The sequence below is a fragment of the Lissotriton vulgaris genome, chromosome 9 (genome assembly GCF_964263255.1).
Source record: "Lissotriton vulgaris chromosome 9, aLisVul1.2, whole genome shotgun sequence".
Taxonomy (NCBI): Eukaryota; Metazoa; Chordata; class Amphibia; order Caudata; family Salamandridae; genus Lissotriton; species Lissotriton vulgaris.
Window position 1 is genome coordinate 1,132,163,153 of NC_141697.1, and position 14,483 is coordinate 1,132,177,635.

Here is a 14,483-nt window from a genome sequence, read left to right on the forward strand (position 1 = left end):
TTAAAGATGTAGGTACATTTTGGGAGTATTATAATCTTCACCAAGTTTGAGCAGCCCAGGAAAGATAGTAGGAGGCTTTTCCATGAATTAAGCAATTTTCTTGTTTCAGCTATAACCTTATTAAAGTTAACTTGTGCTATTTTCTCTATCTCCCCCACTACCAGTATGCCCAGGTACCCTATCTGCTGCTTCACCATGGGGTTGTTACTCCGTTTATTCCACTCCATAATCTCAGTCTTCTGTTGGTTTATCTGGTAACCTGACATTAAATCATCCGCGCGAAGTGCAACCTTTTCATCCAAATCTTTATTCTTAAAGGAGGATATCTGTTGGCTAGATCTCAGGGCATTTGCTAAAGGCTCTATGTATACATTGAACAACAATGGGGAAAGGGGACATCCCTGTCTAGTACCCCTTCTGATGTTTATCTTATCTGTTAGGGTTCCATTTATTAATATTCGTGCGGATGGGTTCTTATATAAGGACTTTACTGCCCCAGCAAAGCTATTTCCCAAGTTATACAGTTCAATTGCTATGTGTAGAAAGGCCCAGCTGACCCTGTCAAACGCCTTTGCGGCGTCAAACATGATTACAGCCAGGGGGATTTTCTCCTGAGTATCCACATCAACTGCTCCCACCAATTCATTCATTAAACTACCAGCCACTTTACCCAATCTTTTTGCATATATTTGAGTATAGATCTTGTAGCCACTATTTAGATATTGGTCTAAAGGATTCACGCCATTTTGGAGCCTTCCCTGGTTTTAATAGAAGACAAATTGTCACCTCTTCCCACGACCTTGGTCGGGCCTGTCCCTTTACGAATAACTCATTAAATAGTTTGGTTAATCTGAGTATGAGTTCTTCTTTCAGAGATCTATATAACTTGTTTGGAAATGGATCTGGGTGTGCTGCTTTTGCAGTTTTTAACTCTTTTACCACTCCCATTACTTCTTCCTCTGTAATTTGGAGTTTAATTCCCCGCTATGGTTTCCCGGTAGGGGTTGTTTTATCCAAGACTTGAGATACTCTGCTATTTGTTGTTCACTAGCCCGTGTATCCTCTGTATAGTAGTTCATGAAAAAACCGTTAAATGCCCTTACAATCGCCATTTTATCTAGACTGGCTTCTACTTGGTTTTCCTCCGGGATACATAAATTCTTATTGCGGATTTGCTCTAACTTCGATAACCTCATTCCAAATGCTAGCAAGGAAAATGGGCTTCCACTCCCCTTTGTGGTAGTAAGATTACCATATTTGTGGAGCAGTGGCCCCTCACAACAATAGCTCAGTGCCATTGCTCCTGCTGCACTAATGCTTGTGATGGTCCCATTTTAAAATAAATAAACAATGAGCCCTCATAGTTTGTTCCCCTCCCCAAAACTCTCCCTGCGGAAGTTGTCTCTGTCCATTTGTAAGGAAAACAATTTAACCCACATATAGCACCCTTCTTTTGTTCCATCTCTTTGACACTATCCATGGTTCCCACTCCTTTCCTTTTTCTCTTGTGCCATACTCTGAGGCCCCAGGGATCCGGATAATCAGGGCTCTGTATCAAAATGAGACCTGGCTGGCCTCCTCCCTGCCACTCATTATCCTCACTGGCACTCTCTCTACTCACCTGAAAGACATCTGTGAATAAACTAAGGCCGAAGTTGGTGGGATCTTAGAGGTACAGTTTGTTCATGCTTTTTTCATTTTACAAAATATGTTTCTGTACTTTTCGTTGAAAGAACAATCACGCCTGACCAGTTAATGCTAGCTTTGAAGGGCCCCTGACTGAAAGGGACAGCACAAGACACCTCTGGAACCCTATTTTCATCACCATCAACAACATCCACGTTGAAGAGCCCACACAAGCCTCCTGGATAGACCACACCGTCATCAAGTTCAGCAAGCATCCCCATACTGGTCCAACGCATATGCACCACCGCCAGACCAGCCCACAGAAACTGAAAACACATCATTTTCAAAGACTGGATCACCACTCTCAACACCCACTGACCTGAGCACAGCAAAAACATCCCCAAACCCATCAAGAAATTCGACAATTGGATAACCTCCTGCACCAACTACATGGCTCTCCTCAAACACATCAGTACAACAAGATCTAGATCTCAGGCCACTTGGCACATGGAAGACCACAGACTGATGAAACATCATTGCAAACAACTGGAGCACAAATGGATAATGAGCCAGGAGAATGCAGAGGAGCATGTTGAAGTCCGTCCAGAGACGCTACCACCAAATGATCCGGACCAACAAAAGCGCCACTTTGGCAGACTGCATCAGCACCAACATAAACAAAGCAATCTTCACAATTGTGCAGGATTTCACCTCACAGGCAGACTCCTCTGTCTCAATCGCCCCCTCGTAGGACCTCTACACCAATCTCTGTCAATTATTCAGCAACAAAATCACTGCCATTTACAGCAGCGTCACACTGCAACCAAACCCAACAGATCTCGCCAAACGCCTCCCAATCTTATCCAAGGAACCAATGCTAACCACATGACCCACCATCGTCCCATAAGAAAGAAAACACTACCACCATGAAGTCCATCCATTTAGGTACCAAACTCCAGAGCAATGCCAATCATCAGCACCATACTTTCACCTGTTCTGAATGCCTCCACCTCTTCCATGATCTTCCCAGGTGCATGGAAACTGTCCTCCAAATGCTGAAAGCCTGTCCCATGAGTTCTGGAAGAACCAGGCATTGCATCCCACTCATCCTTCAGAGATGGTGAAAGATCTGCTTGGTATTAGGAATCACTACAGTGGCATGGCTTGGACATGCTTGTTCCTTTTCCCAGTGAGAGGGTGAAAATGTCAGTTGCTGATAAATCAAGCAAGAAAGCTCTCTTCAAATGAGTTGAATGCCATAGATGTGTGCAATCTATCCTGCCTTCTGTCATTAGTATTTTATAGATAGTACAGTTTTTTTTTCGAGTATTAAAGTGTGGTTTCCAGTTCTGTTGGAATTTACCTGAGATTCTCCAGTCTTTCGCCCCAAGGATGGGACTCTTGAGACTGGGACAGGAGTGCAAATTCACTCGATGATACAGGACGGGCTATGGCAACTAATGGTGTGGCAGAATTTCTGGGATGTAAGCATGTCTTGGGGCTTTCACAGCATATGTCTTGCTTTAAGGAGCAAGCATTGAGCCTCAAGAACACCCAAAAGGTACCACCAGTCCTGGTCTAGATGGAATAGTTGACATTTGGAGAGGCATTTCGATCCCGTGTATTCATTTTTTCCCCAGAAATGACTGGCAAGGATATAGCTTACAATAATGTTATTTCTTATAAGTTGAGCATGAAAAATAGGTTCTTAATAAAAAATGAAATTTACAGCTAGGCATACTCAACAGAAATGGCAGACATAATTTTATGGCCCTGATAAATACACGTACTACAGGGAATAATCCTAATCTTTTTCTGCCTTATGCAACACATTCTGCATATTTTGAGGTTTACCAAATGTTTTTAACCCGTTAAATTTCAGCATATTTGACCTGGCAAACTTTAACACCAGTGGTGAGACATTTTTGCATCTGGTAATCACCCAAAGCCGTAATCTCCCACAGACCTCTCACTCGGACCCATATGCAAACATGCAGAAGCACATGGACACCAATATACAGAGCAAGGCACTTGTAATGAGTTCCCAAGTGAAGTTGTCTGCCCTAATTGATCTCTATACCTCAACTGTCTCTCTTCTTCACCTCACTCTGAACTTCCTTACTCTGTTCCCATCCCTCCCTCTATCTCTTTTCCATCAATTTAACCGCTCAGCTTCATATCACTCTTTATTTCACCTCTCCATCTTTCTCTCCACATCTATACACCTTAACTTTATAACAATGTCAGGCTACTTTTTCTACCTATCCACGCTCTTAATTCTCTCTACCTCAGATCTCGCAATCCCACCACTCTCTCCTTCTACCTAACATCTAAATTAACCTCATTGTGTGTTTGCTGCTTCACCTTTCTGTCTCCACTCTTTCTACATATATTTTCTCCACGTCAACGTTCTCATTGCAGTCCTCCCTTTTTGCTACCTCTATGTCTCTACTGCTTCCTCTTTGTCTCCATCTTTAACTCTCTCTCATACACACAAACACATCTGTTTCTGTACATATATCTCAATTTCAATGTATCCCCTCCAACTTACCTATATCATTCTACCTCTCTTCTAATATATCTTGCATCCTCATCCCTATCTCCACCCCTTTATCTACCTCACCCTTTATCTTACCCCACCTCAGTATCAACCTCACCTCTCTTTCTCCACTTTATTTATCCTACTACCGCTTTTCCTTCTATACCTCATCTCTTTTCACCTTCTCATTCTACATTTCTCGCTGCCTCACCACAATCTTTGCATGGTCTGTTTTTCTCTTCGTCGCCATCCACGTTTCTCTCCCTCACTGTTAACCCGTACCTCTCTTTGCATTTATCTCTCTTTATGCCTTGTCTCCCGCTTTCTAAGCACCACTCAGTGTACCCTGACCCATGTCCCTCACTTTAAATATCCTTCGCTTTATCTCTGGGTCTCTCTACCTCACTGATTCCTTACCTAACTCTCTTGCTCCCTTTCTCTATATGCCTCTTCCTCTATCTACCTCTTCCTCTCTCTGTCTCTCTGAATCTTTCCTTCAGGCTACCTGGCCTCTCTCTTTTCAACTTATGTCACTCCTTGTCTTAACTAACTCTACCTCATTTCCACCTTTTCCACTCATTCCCTTCTACTTTACTCTTCCCTTTTACCTCTCTTTTAATTTTACAACACATCTCTGCCCTTCCAGTCTCCCGCTCACTCTTCCCCTCTTATACCTTTTACATAGCAGAGTAAGAAGTAACTGTCTGAGCAGAAATGTGTTTGCTTAAAAGAATGGAAGAGAGACAAGGAAGAGAAAATGATATAAGGATAAAATTATCAGATTTTATCTAAAAGGAATACTGACAATTGTCAGAGCAGTGTTTTCATTTTCAATGTCACAGCAAAAAAGTGTTTTAATTAGGACAGAAAACCAATTACCATAGTAAGCTAATTGTGCCATAAAGCGTAAAACTTAACATTAAACTTACATGCATTTGAAATGTGCTAATTCGCAGTAGGCCGTCATTGTTACTCATGTAGGCCATAGAGAGGCCATGAAATAAGCTTCTCCAGGTAGAAGGAAACTCAATATTGCTGAAATGTGCATGTGATTTAGAAGCTTCACCCTAGAATAACATGCTTAGAGATGTCATAACTGCAGAATCTTTCAGCCAAACAAAATATATTGCTTTATCAAGCAACACTTTTATTCTTGAATGTCATGAACTTCCTACTTTCTGATGCTTCATACAAAGCCTGAACAGAATAATGTGTACATTGAAACAGCAATGATTGATTCAGAGTAAAAGAATACATTACCTAACACTGATTTTGCATTTTAATTAGTAGTTCATTGTTCTCACAGTGGAACAAATCTATATGTGGAAGGTTGATCTGTGTTTAAAACCTATGGGAAACATGCCTGATACTTCCAGGATTTCATTGTGCAGTTTAATCTGCATGCTTTTCCATGGGAACAGGAGAGCTGAAACTGCTTACCGAAGAGCTCTGTCCCTGATTGGTTCATGGAAGACGAGGCCTGCTACAATGTTTTATTTGACTTTTATATTAGTACGTGTTCCTAGGTAGTTTCAAGGCTTTTTCTCTGTTGGATTGCCCCAGAGACCAATTTTTGACGGCTGAGGCTACTGCTGCTGCTGTTTACTTTGGACCTTATTATGATTTTGTCAGTCCTCCTTTCGGCCCGCTGCGCCGACATGAAGATCACCAGGCCCGTAGTGTGCCCACCTGCCTGGTTACAAGTGTAATCCATTGTGAAGGGTGGTGCTTCAGCGGTCTCATGGGGGTGGGTTATTAGGCTCATAGGAGAACCTATCATGCAGCCTGCAGCTGTGACACCGCTAGCAGCACGTTGCAGGAATGGGGTGCAATTACAGGGGTGCACAACATATGCCCCCCCACATGCACCCCCTGTCCCAGATCTGGCAGTGCCTCTCTGCCACTCTTTTCATGGGAGTCTCACCACCATGGAAAAAGCGTTTGAAAAGGCAACTCATAATATATTCAGCAGTGCTGTCAGCGGCACCACCAGGTCAGGCCATTGCAGACCGCTGGCCCAGCGGTAACCTTTATCCCAGCAGAGCCGGCGGTCTTGTGGCTGTCCTACCACCACACTCACAATACTGCAGGCGTACCCACAGTGTGGCAGTGGTCGGACCTCCACCACGAGTAGGGCTGTCCCATGGACCGCAGTAAACGTAATTAGACCCTTAGGCTCTCTTTGCTTTTCGATCTGACAGCTTGCTACTGCAACTGTATGTTGACTAAGGGCCAGATGTAGGTGGCTAAATACCGGTCGATAATGCCGAAATTCAGTAAATTACAGCATTACCGACCGGTATTTAGCCATGTGCAATGTAGGTGAGTTCAAACTACTTGCAAAATAAGGAATCGCTAAATAGTGATTCCTTATTTTGCTCTTGCATTTAAGGAATCGGAAATACCGATTCCTTAAATGCAATGTACGTAGCACAAAAAATTGTGCACTTCAGCCATAAGGAATCGCTAATTACCGAAGCTGGTGGTAAGTAGCGAATTCATTTAAAAAAGCTATTTTTTGCTTTTTTAAATGTGCCATGTGGCACACATCCATGCCTTTAGGGCATGTATGTGCGCCACATGTACACACATGCACATTTCAGGGGTGCAACAGGGTGTCCTTTGAACACCCTGGCACCCTTGAAATATCTCCCGCTATTAGCGATTCGGTAATACCGAATCGCTAATAGTGAATCTCTTCCCATTCATTCCTATGGGCCTCCTAGCCCATAGGAATGAATGGCTAGGTATTCCTTAATAACGAATCTCAATTACCGATTTGTTATTAAGGAATGTTAAGGAATTGCTAATATTTTAGGGATTCCTATCTACATTTCATTTAGCGAGTCTTTAATAGTGATTTGGTAAAAATCGCTATTAAGGACTTGGTAAATGGAAGTTACCTACATCTGGCCCTTAATTGGAATTATTAAAACTCAGCTGAGTTTTATGAACTACTTTTTATGGGAAGTTCTGCTATTATAATTTGACTTTAAAAAAGCCTTATGCTCCTTTGATTTCACTCTTTTCCATTGTATAAGAAGTTTTTATGGGATCTTAGAATCTAAAGCTCGGAACCTGATTTATAGAATAGGGAACTTAGGGCCGGATGTACTAAGGTTCCCATATGCATCCTGGGAATTATTTCGGGGTTTCACTCCTCAGCAGCCAAGCTAGCTTGACTCCAGTGGAATGGAGAGCACAGGACCGTCCCACTCCTGGTGACAAATGCAAAAGAACAATTGATGGACAGAATGTTGAACAATGTCGAACATTCACCTCAGTACAGAGATCTGGACCTGAATCCATCGTTTTTTGGTGCCCATGAAGAACCGGGCTTTTAAAACCCAGCGGCGCCAGGGGCACGCCCAAAGTCTTCGGATTCACCTGTCTTGGTTTACAGAGACACGGAATACTTCTGGGTGGCGTCAGAGACCAAGTTTATTAGCTGCAGCTAGTAACAGTGATCCTAAAAATACAGCATGGAGTATTTCAGGAGACTGCTCAAATTCGTCGAGCAAGACATCTCCTTTTATACACAATATTCACATTTACAAACATACTCCCACTGCGCAAAAATCTAACCAATGGGGTACATTCTCAAACAAAGTATCACATGACGAAAAGCTCAGTTTGCAATGTCCCAACCCAAAGTTAATCATTGGGAATGTCCCAAATCCAATCTCCACAAGCAGGACAAACCCATAATTGAAAAGCACAATGCATGTAGTAAAGAACATAGAAAAGGAAACAATGTCTGATAGTGAGCAGTAAAAGGCATGTGTAAGGAGACTAAAAGTTAACGATATCCTGAACAGAGATTGGCAATCTCAGACAACGATCAAACCAGTGAAATTGACTCGGCAGGGTCAGCTTCATGTGAAGGAATCAGATCCTTGCAATTCACCTCGAAGTCAAGAAAGACCCTGTTAATGTAAACCAATACATGAATGCCAGGCCGCTTCGTTCGTTCAACCATATTCGTCAGCCTGCGTGATGGCAATACAAAATGGAGACTCAAACAAAATGGAACCCATGTTTCAAGACGTAATCTCCAAATACGTAATGCACTTGCTAGCTAACGTGACAAATTCACTCCATATTAAATACGGTTCGACATCACCAAAATCGTGACGAAACCATAACCTTACAGGACAAGGTTCGTTTTCACAGAACCACACCCATGCCATTCCAGGCTAAACCCAGCCATATGCAAATCAGTTTTGATCCTGTTTCTTATGGAAACAGTCCAGCCCGAGCTGCCAGGCCAGGTCATCCCTGGACTGAAAATAAGCATCCAGGGACCTGTTTCAAGGTTTGTTTCACCCCTCATCAGTCAGGCTAGCTTGACTCCAGTGACATGGAGAGCACAAGGCCCATGTCTGGACATACCCATCCCACTTGGGGTGACAAATGCAAAAAGAACAATCGATGGACAGTATGTTGAATAAATTCACACATTCACCCCGGAATAGAGAGCTGGGCCTTAATTCATAGTTCTTTTTGCTCCCCATGCCATTTCCAGCCCAGGGAGGACCTGGCCTGGCAGTTTGGGCTGGACTGTTCCCATGAGGAACAGGGTCAAGAATGATTTGCATATGGCTGGGTCCAAACTGGGATGACTCAGTGAGCAGAAGAACGATTATTCATTAAACTCAGATGTATGACTGGGGGTGAGTGTCTGAAAAGTTTCAGTACTTCATCCATTATTGTGTTTGCTATGTGCACCCTAAGTGGCCAGGGTATGCTGACACATGGGTCCCTTGTCACTTTGCCACTGGCTTCAAACAAGTCTGGCTGATCAGGGGTGAAATCCCACAAATGGTCCTAGGATGCCTGTTTCCTGTTCAGGGAGAACCTGGCCTGGCAGTTCGGGCTAAACTGTTCCCATGAGGAACGGGGTCAAGACTGATTTACATATGGCTGGGCACAAACTGGGGTGGCTTAGTGAGGAGAAGAAGATGATGGATTAAACCCTGATCTGTGACTGGGGATGAGTGTCTGAAAAGTTTCTGCATGCCTTCCATCATCTTATTGTGTTTGCTAACTAAAGGATGACAAGATTTTGGGCTCAGTCCAAGCTATCAGTAGTAAAAAATTATTTATGGGAAATTGTGAAATCTGCCTACTAAAGCTACAATTTCAAGCAATGTGTGCTTATAGCTTAATTTAAAGTTATGCACTAGTCCATTGAATGTCCACCAAGTCACCACTACAGTGTATTTCCTACAATGGGAGGGACAGGCCAGTTATACAATGAATTCCACCTAAACTGTTGATGTCGCAAGTCAAAATCCAAGCTCAAAATGAAATCGCTTTATCAATTCTTGTTCAAGGTGTTTTATGGTGCTATTTTGCTTTCAGACATCAGGAGCTGGACATCTTGCCTATTTTTGTGTGCCTACATTTCTGAAACTTAATGTTTTTTCACATCACAAGGGCATATGTAAGCTCAAATGGATAGTACATTCAAGGGTGTTCCAAACGGGGCCTCAAAATATATATTGTTCAGGGCTCCAAAAATTCATAAGATGCCATTGGGTAATCCTACTGGAGAAGTCCAATTTGGGTGCTAGCTGTTTAGGGGAATTGGACTACAGATATCCATGGAATTAAGTTATTTCTAGATGGGGGGTGTTAAAGTCTTGTTGCTCTTTTCAATTCGGCCTGAAAACAATTATTTGTTTAGGGTGGATTTTTTTTTACAAAACCTGCTATGTTTCCGAGAGTTTTTGATCTACAAGAATTGGATTTGGTGCATACATGTTTACTCCAGTGGAAGTACTGTTATTTTCCCAACGAACTAAGGGCCAGATGTAGGAAGCCTAATACCGGTCGGTAACGGCCGAAATTACCGAATTTCATCCGTTACCGACCGGTGTTAGGCTTTTCAGATGTAGGGGCCTAATTTAAGGATTCGGTAATTTACCGAATCGGTAATTTAAGGAAACGGTAAATTACCGAATTCTTAAATACCGGTTCGGTAAATTACCCCACAGTGAGTAAATTACAATATCTGTTTTATTCAATGGTATGACCGGCCCTCCCCATCACCCCCTAGGGATATATATTATGCATAGAAGGTGCTGGTATGATACATTTTATAGTTCATGTGGACTCTTATTCATTGGAAGTGTGGGTCAGTGTTTTTATGATTTTGTTTCGTTTTATTACATTCAGAGTAGAAATAACAATAGGGTAGATTAGATTGTAAATGGTGGTTCTGGATGTTTGGTTGTCAGTTAAAGAATCTATGTGAAGAAAGGGGTGAAGTATCAAAAAAGGGACTCCAGGAATGCTGTTCAGTAATTGATAGTCCCTCAGAAAGTCCCATTCTGATGTGTTGTTCATCTCTTGAGATTTCTTGCAAGAGTGTTTTTTGCAATGGGTTTTCTTGCTAGTGCTATGATGTGCAGTAGAGGAAGTTAAATGCTAATCCTTGCCTTTGTAACTTTATAAGAACTGTAAGTTTCCTTTATTGAAGACAGAGCATTTTCCAATTCCTACAAAACATTCATGGTCCGGAGATTTGTCCCTTATGACACTTGTTATTAGCTGTCAGGCCTTACCATGGCAAGGGGCGAATAACCTCCAGGAAGTAGGGCCCGCCCTGCTATAACAACTGGGCCTTGCTTACAGTATGTTTTCCTTTCACATGGAAGAGGCTTTTCAGGTAATACATCAAGTGGAATAGAGGGTCCAAACACAGTCAGAGCTCCTGGATCTGGAAGACACAGAAATACACTGTTATCATCTTACATGCACACCACAGCTCCCTTATAATATTAACACCACAACAGGAGCTCATATGCGCAAATCTAAACAAGACCTGCAGCTTCTGAAAAAACAAACCGACCAACAGAAGCAAGGCTGTCTTAATAACAAGCAAGCTTTGTACCCCATACCAACTGCTTTACCGGTACACTCAACAGAAAAATGCACTAACATAGGTTCAAGACCAACGACTTGCTACAGGACTGCAAATCTCAATACAGTGCACAGTGCCATACAACAACAGCCACCATCAACCATTCATGTGGTTGATGATGCTCTCTTTACCACAGACAAGTGCAACCACTGTATCTTTGTTCTCTTTGATCTCTCCTCATTCTTTAAAACCGGTTCTATGGCATTACAATGAATGCCTTTCCCACGCATGCTTTTACCATGCAGATGCATTTCCCATGCATGCCTTTACCAAGCAAGTATATTTAAGGGTAAAAGCAATACATACATTACCTACTGCCGGTTGCCAATAGTTAGTTATAGTTAGGACCTTGGTTGTATTCAAAAAGTGTTTTTTCTTTTGCCAATATCTTTGTCACCTTTTGAAGAATCTTCGCAAAATGTTCAAAACTAATGTCTCACTCACTTCAGCTGCTGTGTTGAAAGTTTTGAGGTGATTCTTCAAGCGGGGGGGTCCCAAAATGCTTTTTCTCCATGTTAATTTCTATAGTAAACGGGTGACTCAGCTGCAGGCTGAACTGCGGAACGGAATTACAACAAATTTGGCAGAAAGGTAGCTCTTGGTCAAGAGTGTACCCTTTTTGTTAAATGGTGTAGATCCATTCAGTAGTTCCTGAGAAATGTAAACATTTCTTCGATATACAAGTAGGGACGCGGATTATCCGCGAACCCTCCCGATCTCGAGCCTGTTATCTGATTGGTTGCCAACACTTGAAACCAGGAAAAGCTGACAGCCTTCTTATGACTCAGTTGGACTTAGTCACAAGAAAAAAGGTCAACAAATGTTAGAAAATTAAGAAAAGGGGGCAGGGTAGAAACACCCTGACCCCCTAGGCCTGCTCGGGAGTCCCACAGGGACCCCAGGGCCCAAAAAAACGTTTTTGCTTTTTAATTTTCAGCAGGATTGGCGTTGGATCCGTGAATCTGGCTGAAATTATGTAAAGTGCGGGCTGCCGCGCTTTGTTTTCTTTAAGCCCTGGGTGGGCCACCTCCTCTATGTATATTAAAGACAGGGGGGCTACAACCCTAGGGACCACCACCTCCGGGGCTTTATTTTCTAAATAAATGCTTGTGGTTGGTTCCTGCCCCCCCACCCCCACAGTCCCAGGGACCACTAAGTCCCCTAGGCTAAGTATGTTAAATGTGGGGAGACACACAGCTCTACCCGCAGCCCTGGGGACCGCCACCTCCCCGGGGCTAAATTCAAAAGATGCGTGGAGGGCTCCAGTTCCCCCCTGGAGCCCTGGGGACTGCCACCTCCCTGGAACTATGTAAAAAAATAAAGCGGGGAGGGGCTCGATCCTTCCCCACACAGCCCCGGGAAACACCACCCCCCTGGTTCTTAATATTGTTAGAGGAGGGCTGTGCGGCACCCTTTGTGGAGCCATAAATGGCCCTGTAGACCTCCACCCCCCCAGGGCCGGCTCAAGCAATGTCCTGGTGTGCCCAGCCCCAGGCCATATGCAGTTTCTTAACCATATATGGTTAAGTAACTGCATATGTGAAAGGCAGTATAGGTGAGTGTTGGATTATATGAAAGGCTGTATGTGTGAGTGAGTGAGTGATTGTGATAGTGGCTGGAGGGGTGAGTGTGTGCTTGTATGACTTACAGTATGGGTGAGTGAGTACACGTTAATATCTGTATGAATACATGAGTGGATGTGTGTATAACAGTATAGGTGAGTAAGTGGCTGTATGATTGACTCTATGGGTGAGTGAATAGGTGTGTGAGTAGCTCTATGGGTGACTGGCAGTGTGGGAGTGGCTGTATAGGTTTACAAGTGGATTTATTGGTGGCTGTATTAGTGATTTAGTTGGTATATACGTAGCTGTATGCATGTATGAGTTGATGTGTGTCTAGACCTATGAATCAGTGAGTGGGTGTGTAAGTACTGGCATGGGTGTGTCAATGGTTTTGAGAATGGTAGTATGGAAGATGGAGTGGGTGCATGAAAGGATATATTGGGGTGTGAGTGGGTGCATCAGAGATTCTGTGGATGATGGCATGAGTGATGTCATCAGTGATATAATTTAAGATGTCATTAGTGATGTCCCTGACCATGTCATGAGTGATGTAATATGTGAGGTCATAAGCCTTTGCATTGAGGGGACACAAGTTATAGTCAGCTCAGCAAACTATAACTGCTGAATTTCACTGGTCTTGTATGAGTGAAACTTTAGCCCAACTATAACGTCTCTGCAACCGTTGTTTTTTTCCAGTGAATTTCTAAGTTTAAAAAAAATTATATTTCCTAACTATAATGTCCCTTTAACCTTTGTTTTTTCCAGTGAATTTCTACGGTTTGGTAAATGTAAATTCCTAACTATAACATCCCTGTAACCCTTGTTTTTTTCTGTTAATTTTGAAGGCATTTTTATTTTTATTTCCTAATTGTAACCTGTAAACTTTGAGAGTGGGTGTGTGGGTTGCTGTATAGGTTGGTGACTGGGTGTGTGAGTGGTTGTATAATTGCATAGGTAGCGTCTGTGTGATTCTATGCATGCAATTGCCAAGGACACACTGTGAATACCGGGTGTTTTTGACAAAGTGTAAAAAATATATATAGACATATTTTACATAAAGTTTCAGTGTCGGGTCTAGCTGTTTAGTAACATATTGGTGTAACTTTATTTTAACAACACATTTGTAAAAAGCATCAATTTCAAAAAATAACTTTCAACATCTGAACTCACGAATAGAACATAACTACCACGCACCCATCAAACTACCCACTGTTACCGAAAGTCATGCTGCAAAAGTAGTGCAATGCACAATCTGCAACAAGACCCTCTCTAGAGGGCCAAACAAAAAATATACATGTGGAAAAAAGCCCATGTTATATAATCTTAAAACCTATCATAGAAAAAGTCTACAACTGGTGATCTAGCAGAGGGAACCTGGGGGACCATCTACATCAGTGGCAGCAGCAACAATTCCCAGCCAGAAAGTCCCTTCAGAGGTATATTACGACAACAGATATGGCTCTAGAGTTTTCAAGAATGGCCACGTATTGGATGGACTGTAGTTTTGTTATAAATACTGGTGAGCAGTGTGTTTTTTGCACATTTCTCAGTGCATATTTTTCGAATTCCTCCTGTCCCAGTGCCCATTTTTGTTACCATAAAAAAGAATAAAAACATTTTAAATCTTTACAACACCACTAAAAAATTTTTTTTAAAAAGAAAACAGAAAATCGTGTCACCGGAAAATAATGAATATCATTCTATAATACAGCTTGCAACTAAAAGAATAACAAGTACACACCCATTTATCTATCTTGGACATTCTGTAAGAAGAGTTGATAGCGAGCAGATTTGTGCAATGCACAACATGTCACAAGACATTGTGAAG